The following is an 11,880-nucleotide window of genomic DNA, read 5'->3' as shown; positions in this document are numbered from 1 at the left end:
TCCAATAGAGGGATGTTGACCTTTAATTGCTTAAGCACCTCTAGAATATCCTAAGAGTTATAGAGAGGTTTTGGTGCAATCAACCGTTGAGGGAATAGCGTAATTGGCTTACTTTGAGGTTCCGATTCTAACCCATGTGGAGCATTGCTAGGTCTATCATTTTCATCTATTTTTGGGTCCTTATGCTTTGCAGCCCTCACTGGAATAGATTTGTCAATTATCTTCCTACTCCTAAAAGTGGTGATAGACTTAGCCTTCTCCATCTGTTTTGAATAGCTTGGGTCACTGATTTCATATTGTTGTTTTAGGTTGGGGAGAGGCTGAGCCGGAAGGATCCCTTTCTCCCAATTGAATTTTTTGTTTCAAGCCCTCGTGTGGCCTTTGTAAGGCCTTAAAAGGCTTGCAGCATACCTTAATTAAAAAGCTCTTGGTTTTGTATATGTTTTAAGACCGGATCCTCTTGAGGTTTCTTTTGATTTAAAAATTGGTTAAGGATCCCTTGAGGACTAGTTGTTTGTCCGTTCCTCCAACTGAAGTTTGGATGGTTCCTCCAGCTTGAGTTATATATATTTGAGGTGGCTCCACTGAAAGGTTTTTGGTTGTTGTTTACGGCATTTGATTGTTCATTCAATATCTCTTGAAAAGTAGGAATTGTTGGGCAATTCTCAGTTGTATGTATGTTACAAGCACAAATACCACAAACAACTTCTGCAATCTTTTCGGGTTCTACCTTCTTAAGTTCATGGCCTCCACTTTTCTTGTGAGTTTGGCCACTCTTGCATTTATATCATTTTTCTCTTTTAGAACATAAATTCCTCCTCTTTCCTTTGATTAAGTAGGCTTAGAAGTGGTAATTCTTGAAGAGGTATCCCATGATTGCGCGTTTTCAGCAAGTTTATCAAAATAATCCTACACATCATCGGCTTCCTTATTCATAAATTCCCCATTACACATCATCTCCACAAATTGGCGCATGGGTGAGGTCAATCCCTCATATAAAAAGCTTATTATACGCCATGTTTCGTACCCATGTTGTGGACATGAATTTATGAGATCCTTAAATCACTTCCAACTTTAGAAGAAGGTCTCATCATCTTTTTGCGCAAAATTCATGATTATTTTCCTTAAGATATTTATTTTATGACAGGGGAAGAACTTTTTAAGGAACTCCCTTGTCATCTCAGCCCACGTGCCAACGGACCTTGGTCTTAAGAAATGTAACCACAACTCAGTCTTTTCTTTTAAGGTGAAAGGAAACAATTTCAGTCTAATTGTATCCTCAGACGCGTTTGGGAAGTGTAATGTAGATATAATTTCATCGAACTCTTTTATATGTAAGTATGGACTTTTAGATTCTAGTCAATAAAACTTAGGGAGGGGTTGAATTACCCCTGGTTTAATATCCACAGTTCCTGTATTCATTGGAAATATCATGCAGGAAGGTGTACTCACCCTCGTCGGTTGTAAATAATCTCATAGAGTACAAGGTGGGGTGCATTCTGCACCTCATTTTCATTATGAACTTCCTCAACTGGAGGTTAAGATTGATTTGCACCATCACTTCTATTGACTCAGAGGGTCTCAAGTGGTGTCTAATCCTGTGATAGATAGGAAACCCTTTAACTAATCCTCCTTCATTCAAAAGATGTAGAGTGTTATCATGGACCCACTTGAGAATGAAACACTCTCAGCCCTCAAGTAACTAAATAACTAAGCCTAAAAAGAAAAGTAAAAAAAACTAAAACAAATAAGAGATCTAGAAAAGATAAGAAAAAGGGTTGGAACAAAATTATCGACTAAGAGTTGTTATGTTAGGATCCTACAAAATAGAAAACAATGTTAGTTTCTAAAAATAATTTAAGAAAAAATCCTAACCTAAAAACATAACAGAAAAATAAACCCTAATCTTAACTTAATTCTAATACCAATTATTTTCAGAAAAACATAGCCGTAGTCCCCGGCAACAGCGCCAAAAACTTGTTCACAACCCCAAGTGTAGGGTCACGATGTAATAATAACTCGATAAGATTAAGGTCAAATCCACATGGACTAAACTTATACGTATTTTGAAAATAACTTAAACTGAAACTAGAAAAATATTAATTTTGAAATCTAAATAATTGAGAATAATGGTGAATAATGTTGATTAAAACTTATGAATTTAAAGGTAGGAACTAGGGTGTTAAGGATCCACTTATAGCTATCAAGATGCAACCTTATTTAATTCAAGGAACACAATTGGAATTAGAATCCTATCCCAGCCAATTGAATGATAAAGCAATTTAAATCAAATCTGAACTTTTCATTGACCTAATTCTCAATGGAGGAGAATCATGATGATTGGAAGGGATTCCATCACCCTACCATGCCTAGAAGATGATGGTGAACAACGGGATTTACCAATCTTACCATCTCAAAATAGAAAAAGAAGATATCCAAAACTATCATAGCACAATTGTAATTTGAGTCACAATAAATCATAGAAAACTAAAAATATTCCCTTAATATCAAACTAGAAATCAATGAAGTTCAATAAGAATAAGAACAAAAATAATAATAAACATTCAAACATGTTACAAGCTTCACCTCTTAGGCCTAGCTAAGAGGTTTAGCCAACTATAGACATAATCGAAACCAAATCTCTTAGACAAAGTATGAAAAATAAACTAAGGAAGAAGAAAAACTCTTTGGCAGTCGTTGCACCCTTGTGTATGCTCCTTAAGACCTTTACAAACCCTAAAAGATGCTTTGGAGCATCCTAGAAAGTCCAATTTATAGTTGTGGAACTACGACTTTCACACCAAGTTGGAAAAATCTATAAACCGCCTCAAATTTATGCACTCTACACGGTTTTTCAAAATAAATTCGGAGTTTAAATCGCCTCAAATTTATGCACCCTGCATTTAGTTTTTCAAAATAGACTCGAAGTTTCAAAATATGCTTTTCAGGATAATTTCAGGAATATGTTTGATTTCAGGACAATTTCATGATTTCTTTTCTTCACTTCAAATCTTTGATTCTCTTCATTCCTCACTTGGTTTTCTTGGATCTTTGGCATGTGAATTCTTCATTAATGACTTCCAAATCTTCAAATCTTCATTTAGTAATCTTTCGAGCATAAATCTTCCTTTTGGCATCAATTTCACCTTAATCTCTCGAAATCACCTCGCACATGAAAACATACATAATTAAATCGATTAAGCACTATCATGTTTATAAAAACAAGGTATAAATAGAGAAAATAAGCAATATTTCACACTCAAAAATTATCGAGGTAAGGCCGAACTTCCTAGTTTTAATGGCTTATTACGTATAAAAGATTTTCTCGACTAGCTAGCCGAAGTAGAACAATATTTGATTACATGGATGTGCCGGAACATAAAAAGGTGAAATTAGTAGTGTTTAAATTAAAATCCGGTGCTTTTACATGGTGGGAGCAATTATAATTCTCATGTGCCTGACAGAACAAGGTGCCCATCTCATCTTGGCCACAGATGAAATGCCTTCTTCGATCATGATTCCTCCCTAGTGATTATGAGCAAATATTATTCTAGCAATACCAAAATTACCAACAGAGGAATCGAACTATCATAGATTACATTGAAAAATTCCAACAGTTGGCAACGCAGAATAATTTGTCAGAAACTGAATCACAGAAGGTAGTACGATTTATAGGTGAGTTACAGTTAATGATTCAGGACCAAGTTCATGCACCCAGTCGGGACTGTGGATAAAGCAGTTCAGTTGGCAAGTAGGGCAGAAATGCATCTTGTAAGAATTATCACACCCCAAATCCAGAAATTGGATTCACAGGAATCCCGATCGCCGAATCCAGTGCCGACAGCCTCCATAGTACCCTATTCTCGGCTCCCAGCACCCATATGCCAGGTTCCGATCCTGAGATCCTACAATGAGAATTTTCTAACATACATTTATCTCATAAGAAGCATAATCACAAGTTTACCCAAATCACAAAGGCAACATCATCATCACATATCGACTAATATAAACATTTGAATATAATGCTGAAAGGGAAATACATATGTCAAAATCAAAGCTCCAGAAGTCAGCTACATGCTCCAAGCTCCACGCTGTTGCAACCTAACATCACCTGCACGCATCTATCGTGCATAAGCTTATAGAAAGCTTAGAGGGTGGTGTAAGTTTGTGCACAAAGTAAGTGTCAAGTATTCAATATAATGTCATAATCATACAATATCGAAAATACCGGTAAGATCATGAATCATATGATATCAGAGGAAACGGAAATACTGACAAGTCCATGAGTCAAACAATATCAGAGTACGCAATGTGGATCAACTATGTAAATGCGGAACTATAAAGAGCTAAATATCAGATGCCGAGGATGTAATGCAATATACAATTCCTGATGAGTTCACGAATACCGTTAGCCATATCTAGACCATATAAATTCAGAAACACAGTAACCCAAAATGTTATATGCCGCAGATGTAATGCAATATGCGGTGCGAATGGAATGACCATGCTGGAGTTTGAAGTCGAGATGATAGTACGTAGTATTGCAGGCTATGGGGTCTATCACGAGAGACTTCTATCCAAACCAGTCTCATACCTAATTTGAATAGTCAGACTCAATGTGGTAAACTCCTGGTCTCAGGTTAGTCGCGCGCCCCAACCGAAATTCTGGCCATTGTGAAGGTACACGTAACAAATAACTACACACCACCAACCCGAGTGGATAGTGAATGAATGAATAAATGAGTATGCAACTCCTACTCAATAAGTCCACATATTAGTACTGTTCATCTCTGGGATCATCACCAGGATCTAGTACACTCTACACCAGCTTGCTGCCCCATCAAGTGCACAATCAGGTAAGTGGAAGAGACCTCACCACCCGCCTGGCCAGTAGTCAGCGAATATTTACCCAGCACATCAATAACGGACCCATTCACGAGCTGGTCAAACTTAGCCTAGCTATGCCTACTCCCTCAGGCAGGTAAGGCCACGCCCCCTCCCAACCGACCACGACACAGTGGGAGACACGGCCTACTGGTATATGGCCCTCATGCACTCATATATATCCACTCGGTCTCGACGTTAGGGCGTCCTCTGGTACCAAGAGGGTTTAGGGATTTTCACTCAGGGCCATCTATGGTAGTCCAATGCTAATAACATATTTTAGGTGTCCCATCTAGCCATCCACGATATGCCTGTGGAGGCTACGGCTGATGTCGCTAGGGCGTACAGTAATCACAACACACAATGCAAGATGCATGAGTCATACAACCGAGTCATGCATCAATCCTGCGCATACCGTACGCTCATGTGAGCTAACCTTCGCCTATCAGGGAGTCTCATAACAATCTGCCCAATGACATATGCAATGGTCAACCACATCTCATAACAAACATGCAAATGATGTGTATGGGTATGTATCATATGCTATACTTCACATACTCATAATTGGTATCAATAACCAGCATAGACAATCGACCTCGACAATGTGGACATTTAACCAACATTGCTCCCAAGGAATGGCCCACATAAAGCCTAACATATAGTGGACCCATGACCTCACACAAAGACCAAATATACAACACTATGGGCCTCACTCAAGAGCTTAATACACATCACAATGGGCCTTTCACATGAGCCTAATATACATCACAATGGCTCCTTTGCCTAGCCCTCAAATGCATCGCAATGGGCCTCATTACATAACCCTCATATACATCACATTGGGCCTTAAACAAGGGCTGAATACACGTCACAACAGGCCTCAAATACGGGCCATATATACATCACATTGGGCCTCAAACACAGGCCGAATGCACATCACAATGGGCATCAAATACGGGCCGCATATACATCACATTGGGCCTTGACAATCGGCCTTGGCAATCGAAATTAGCCTCGACAATTGGAATCCCCCTCGACAATCGGAATCGGCCTCGACAATTGGAATCAGCCTCGACAATCGAAATCGGCCTCAACAATCGGAATCGGCCTCGACAATCAGAATCGGCCTCGACAATAAGAATCGGCCTCAACAATCTGACTCGGCCTCGACAATCGGAATCGAAATTGGCCTCGACAATCTGACTCCGCTTAAGGGAAGGTCACAATGTGGACATTTACCCATTATTGCCCATCAACGTAGACATTAAACCATCATTGCTTTCAAGGCATGGCTCGCCATAATCATCATTACATACATCATGAAGTAATCATACATCACAATAGACCTAATATACATCACATTCGACCCCATACAAAGGCCCCACATACGTCTCATTGGGCCTCACTTGTGGCCCTTATATCGATCACATTGGGCCTCAACCCATGGGCCATCAAATACATCAAGTGGATTACATCCACAAGCCGCACCAATGGGCCTCATATATATCGAGTCGGCCATGCCATATGGGCTGCACCAGTGGGCCGCTTATACATCAAGTGGACCGCGTCCACGGGCCGCGCTAATGGGCCTCATATACATCAATTGGACTGCATCAATGGGCCGCACTAATGGGCCTAATACATCTCACAATGGGCCTTGCCCATAGGCCACGAATACATCACAATGGCCTTACCCATGGGCCTCAGATTAAGTAGGTGGGCCCCATCATATGGGCCTTATATATATCACATCGGGCCTCACTCATGGGCCTAATATACATCACAATGGGCCTCTCCATCTGGGCCTCACATATATCATGCTGAGTCGCATAGCAGGTGGGCCCTGCACAACCAGTAGGTGGGCTTGCACCTCCCAAATGGGCCCACCAGATGAACAACATGGATGTATAGCACATACATTAAGGTAGAAAGATCATCTAGACCATACCACAAATAGCAGTGGAGATAATGATTTTCACCGTTTAAAATTCTGGGGCCCACCATGACATTTATTTTCCATCTAGTATGTTCATAAGGTCACAAAGACCTGAACTAAGAGGAAAATAAATTTCATATCCATCCAAAACTTTTGACCCCAAATAGGTTTCAATGGTAGACATTCAAATCCCACTGTTTTTTGCGGTGTGGTCCACCTGATCAAGGGCTGGACACAACACAGTGTGGCCCGCCATGATGTATTTTGAGATCCAACCTATTCATAAGTTAACATAAAGATAGATGAAGTGAAAACAAATATCAACTTAATTAGAAACTACTGTGGCCCATAAAAATTAGAACGATGGATGTCACTATCCACTATTATTGCAAATGGTAGGGTCCACTTGAACTTGAGATCTAACTCATTCTTTTACTCATGCCATAAAATGATCTCTCAAATGGTTAGATGGTATGGGTACAGCACATGCATCATGGTGGGTCCATAGATGGACGGGGTGGATGAAATAGGTGGGACCCATAAAACTTGCTGCTGTCAGTACAGTAGCTATATAGCTGGTGTGAGGTACCCAGCCAATCTGCTTTCCACATCTAGAAATGGACGGAGTGGATATACATATCAGGGTGGGTCCCCACGGACGGCCTAGCCCACCAATGATTTGAATCTGACTCATTTAGATGGACAATGTGGATTCACACCATACATCAAGGTGGCTACTTAAGACTCTTGCCCGTCCAACTAAATGGATGGACGGTGTGGATAAAACCATACATCACAGTGGGTATCCACCGTCCAGATAGTTGGACGGTGTGGATCCACACCATACATCAAGGTGGCCCTTGGACAGATGGATGTAACGGATATAGAATAAATACGTCCAGGTGGGTCCCATGCAGGGCCCACCATATATATATATATATAATATTTTATAATATACATCAAGGTGGGTCCCATGCAGGGCCCACCATACCATATATTATATATTATATTATATTATATTATTTATTTATTTATTTATTCATTTATTTAATTAGTTGTTTAGTACACCCTACTGTCAGTTCACACTTCACTGGCCACGTCCAGCGTCCTTAGACGCTGGACGATATGGATACAACACTTGAATCATGGTGGGTCCCACATGGACGTGGCCCACCTGTTTGATCAATCTGATATTTGTGTTTTCTCTACATCTGGCCTGTTCAAACGGAATGCCGTGTGGCCCATTCGATGGACAGCATGGATAAGATGCATACTTCATGGTGGGGTCCATCCGGGTGGGCCACACGGCCATATCATCACAAAAATGAAAGAGAGGGAGAGAGAGAGAAAGAGAAAGATGTGTGATGGAGGGACCCCAGCACTATGGGCCCTCTCTTCCATGATTTACAACATATATCAAGTGGGTCCCATTACATGTGGGCCCACCGATCAAAAATCAACGATGGAGATCATTTCTCCACCAAAATGCAAGGTCTATATGACCCTATTCATATAAGAAAAATAAACATCATGATGGGGTCCATGGAGAATGACCCCATCATGGAATGATCATGCGAATCATAGTGGGCCATTGGCCACACCTAGGGTCCAAAGTGGGATCCATACCATCAATCAGTGGCCCCACTTGGCCCATCATTAAAAGAATGAAATCTGGGCCTAAGAAACACCCACCTTTGATCTTCTTAGACTTCTTCTTCCATCAACGCATCCTAGAGCTCCGGGGGATGAATTTCAACGGTGGAGATGATCTTTGGATGGTGGGATCAGGTGGTAGGGATGTTAGCCACACCTGGCTTCTCCATGGAAGCCATGGACGTTGGGTGCTTGGGTTGCTTGGGAGAATGAGTAGAAAATGAGAGAGAGAGAGAGAGAGAGAGAGAGAGAGAGAAGATGTAAGGAGAGAGGGATGGGAGGAATGGGTTGTTGTAAGGAAAGGTTGACTTTAGGGATAGGAGAGAGAGGGGTGACATCCTTTATTGGTGGGAAAGTGATGGGCTAGGTACTTGCTTGTACTTTAATTGATTGATGTGAGGGGTTGTAGAGATTCCCTCGGAATTCGCAACGCGCGGCATTTTTCTCGAACTGAACGTGGGCCCACATCTCCTACCCGGGTATCGCCTTGGCGCGTAATATGCGGCGACGGCGCGGTCGCTAGGGTACAAGTTTCGGGTCGAGCCGACTTTAGAATGCGGGATACAACTCAGGATCGCACGCAATTGCTGATAATAGATCACAGGTCACCGGAATTCGGCTAGGAGGACCGCGGAAGTCTATGGAACGGTATGGGCTAGGATATGGGTCTTACAAGAATCTTTACTCAATCTTATCCTTCAACTCAACCCCTTATGATAGGTCCCATACAGGATTCAGTGATGGCACAAGGAAAAAAACCAATAAGAGGACGTCATCAACCTCTTGTGACTGCAAACCGTGACATGGAAAGTAGCCCATCTAAGCCTCAATGTGCAGCACCCACAGTAGGGGGTTTGACAAAATAAGACCTCAGATTTTACAAAGATGAACAAACCACTGAGAAAGGAGCTGCTAATGAAGAATGGGTGGCTGAGGATCATAGCAAGTCCATAGTCATGAGGCGATTACTATACACTTAACGGAAGGAATTACATTCACAGCGACACAATATATTCCATATGCGGTACACCGTCAACGACAAGATCTGTGATGTGATCATAGATAGTGGTAGTAGCGAGAACATTGTCCTGAAAGTGATGGTGGACAAGTTGCATATGATAAAACATCTTTCCCCTTACTCAATTGGCTAGATTAAAAAGGTGAACGAGACCAAAGTAACCGAATAATGCACTGTCTCATTTTCAATTGGTAAAACTTATAAGGATCAGATACATTGTGACATGGTCGACATGGAATCATGATATATGTTACTCGGTTGACCATGATAATCGGACCGTGATGCGACCCACCTAGGACAAGACAATGTTTACGTCTTCGTTAAGGACGGTCGAAAAATAGTCCTTGCCCCTATGGCACCAAAGAAACACCCCGAAGCTTCTAAAGTGGAGGGGAGCTCTCTCTTGATCATTCGGGATTTTGTGGAGGAATTCAAGGTGTATGCCGTAGTGGTAAAGGGTGAGGAATTGAAGCTCTTAGACATTCTTCCAAGTTTAAGGTCATTTCTGAATGAATTTAAAGAAGTCTGTCCCTAAGATTTACCCGATGGATTGCCCCCATGAGGAACATCCAACATCACATAGGCCTTGTCCCTGGGGCTAGATTGCTCAACCGCTCTCATTGTCAGGTGAGTCAGAAAGAATGTCAAATCTTACAAGCACAAGTGAAGGAACCTATCCATACTAGTCAAGTCAAGGAAAGCAAGAGTTAAGTCAAGGAGAGCGTGAGTACATATATTTTGTCAGCTCAAGAGTCTATTGTCAAGTACAAAAGAAGAGCTAATAAACATCAGGGTCAGAAGTTATCTGAAAATCATGATCTAAGTCCCTTGAGTAACTCGAGGACAAGTTTTTCTCAAGTGGAGGGATCTGATGTAAAACATGTCACAGATACATTCCTAGCATGGTTAGACCAAAAGAAGGTGGATCGTAAATTGATCTAGGTATCGTTACGGGGCACACCTGATTGAGTATCATGAACTGAAGTAGGACGAGTTCTTTAAAGTGGAGGGGACTAATGTAGAGTAGTCGTGGACACTTTCAAGTTCAAGATGGACCAAAGAAGGCCCGATCGGAGGCAAAAGTCATCAAGACCGTTAGAACCTTGAAGCAAGCATATCTCGTAAACCGGAATGAGTTACTCAATATACCATATATGATTTTGAGGTAGGACGAGCAACTTTAGCCAACCAACCTGGTTATTCTGGGTTGCCCACGCTGAATTTGCGAGATTCCATTAAATCGACAATTGAATTCAATGTTTATTTTTGTTTTTACTATTTTTAGTAAGTTTTGGTTTGGTTGTTAATTTTCATCCATTGGGCTTTAGGAGTTGTGTCCAACATGAAAAGTGTTTAGAAATTTTAGGAAAATAATGTGGTTAAGCCACATAGGACACTTACTATAAATAGCAAATTTATTATCTATGGTAAGTTACGAATTTTAGGGAGTTTTAGTTGTAGTTTAATTCCGAAAGTTCTTCCAAGGCTTGGTATCCCTATATAAAGAGTTGTAGACTCATTTATTTCAATAATCAATCAGTTTACAAATTTTAATGAATATTATTTCTAGATTCTTTTTTTTTTTCCTTATGGATTCGACAAGTCTCTATGAGGAGTCTAAAGAAGCTCCGCGGATTCAGAGTAGTTATCCCCTTGAGGAAGACAGTGATGACCTCATCACATTCATCCTTGCATCAAACTTGCCATCACTTTGAGGTTACATGTTTATCATGTAAACATGTCATTGCCACAATTTGAATGATTAGGGAGAATGTGGAGGATTATTGTGCATAGTACAGTACGGTTGCAGTGTACAATAAATTAAATTATATGAACAACCAATCCACGCAATGCCAAGCCATAAGAGTTGGCCGGAAGTTGACAATGTCGTGCTTCTGCCTATTTGTCAGCATCCTCCTAATCAGACACTCTTCCCCTCAATGATGCTATCACTGACATTGCGGCTCTTGCTCGTATGATCAAGGTCTAAAATCAGTGTATTGTTCACCACTGACATGGCCACCTATTATCGCATATTGTGATGGAACAGGTTAATTTCAGACCAATAAACCCATATAGTTCATGGACAATACTGGAGCATATCAGGAGATACATACCAATTTAAACTTCGAAAATTATTATTTTCCAAGAAAATATGCTAACATGGATTTCATTTTTAAGAGTATTGTTTTAATAGTAAGTAGAAATCTTTGTTCCTCTCACAATATTCACATCTTATCTCGTGCTCAAGCATCCAAACTATGGAAAAGGTTAATGATTGCTTGGTGAAATTCAATATTTTCTTTTGCCATTTAAACAACACAAAAGGTCACATAAATGGAAAAACCTCTTCCATTTGCTTGGATTTCCTTGATTTTACAAGTATCCA

General features: G+C 40.7%; 1 non-coding gene across 1 annotated transcript; it reads left to right on the top strand.

The window, feature by feature from the left end:
- The first annotated feature begins 1,024 nt into the window (after positions 1-1,024).
- On the top strand, positions 1,025-1,132 carry LOC131235767 (small nucleolar RNA R71). Its single transcript, XR_009166288.1, has one exon. It is a non-coding gene; the product is annotated as a small nucleolar RNA R71 (small nucleolar RNA).
- Positions 1,133-11,880: the final 10,748 nt, after the last annotated feature.

This window comes from Magnolia sinica, chromosome 19, assembly GCF_029962835.1.
Source record: "Magnolia sinica isolate HGM2019 chromosome 19, MsV1, whole genome shotgun sequence".
Classification (NCBI taxonomy): Eukaryota; Viridiplantae; Streptophyta; class Magnoliopsida; order Magnoliales; family Magnoliaceae; genus Magnolia; species Magnolia sinica.
The sequence above is the reverse complement of the archived record's forward strand: the minus strand, read 5'-3'. Positions and strand labels throughout refer to the sequence as shown.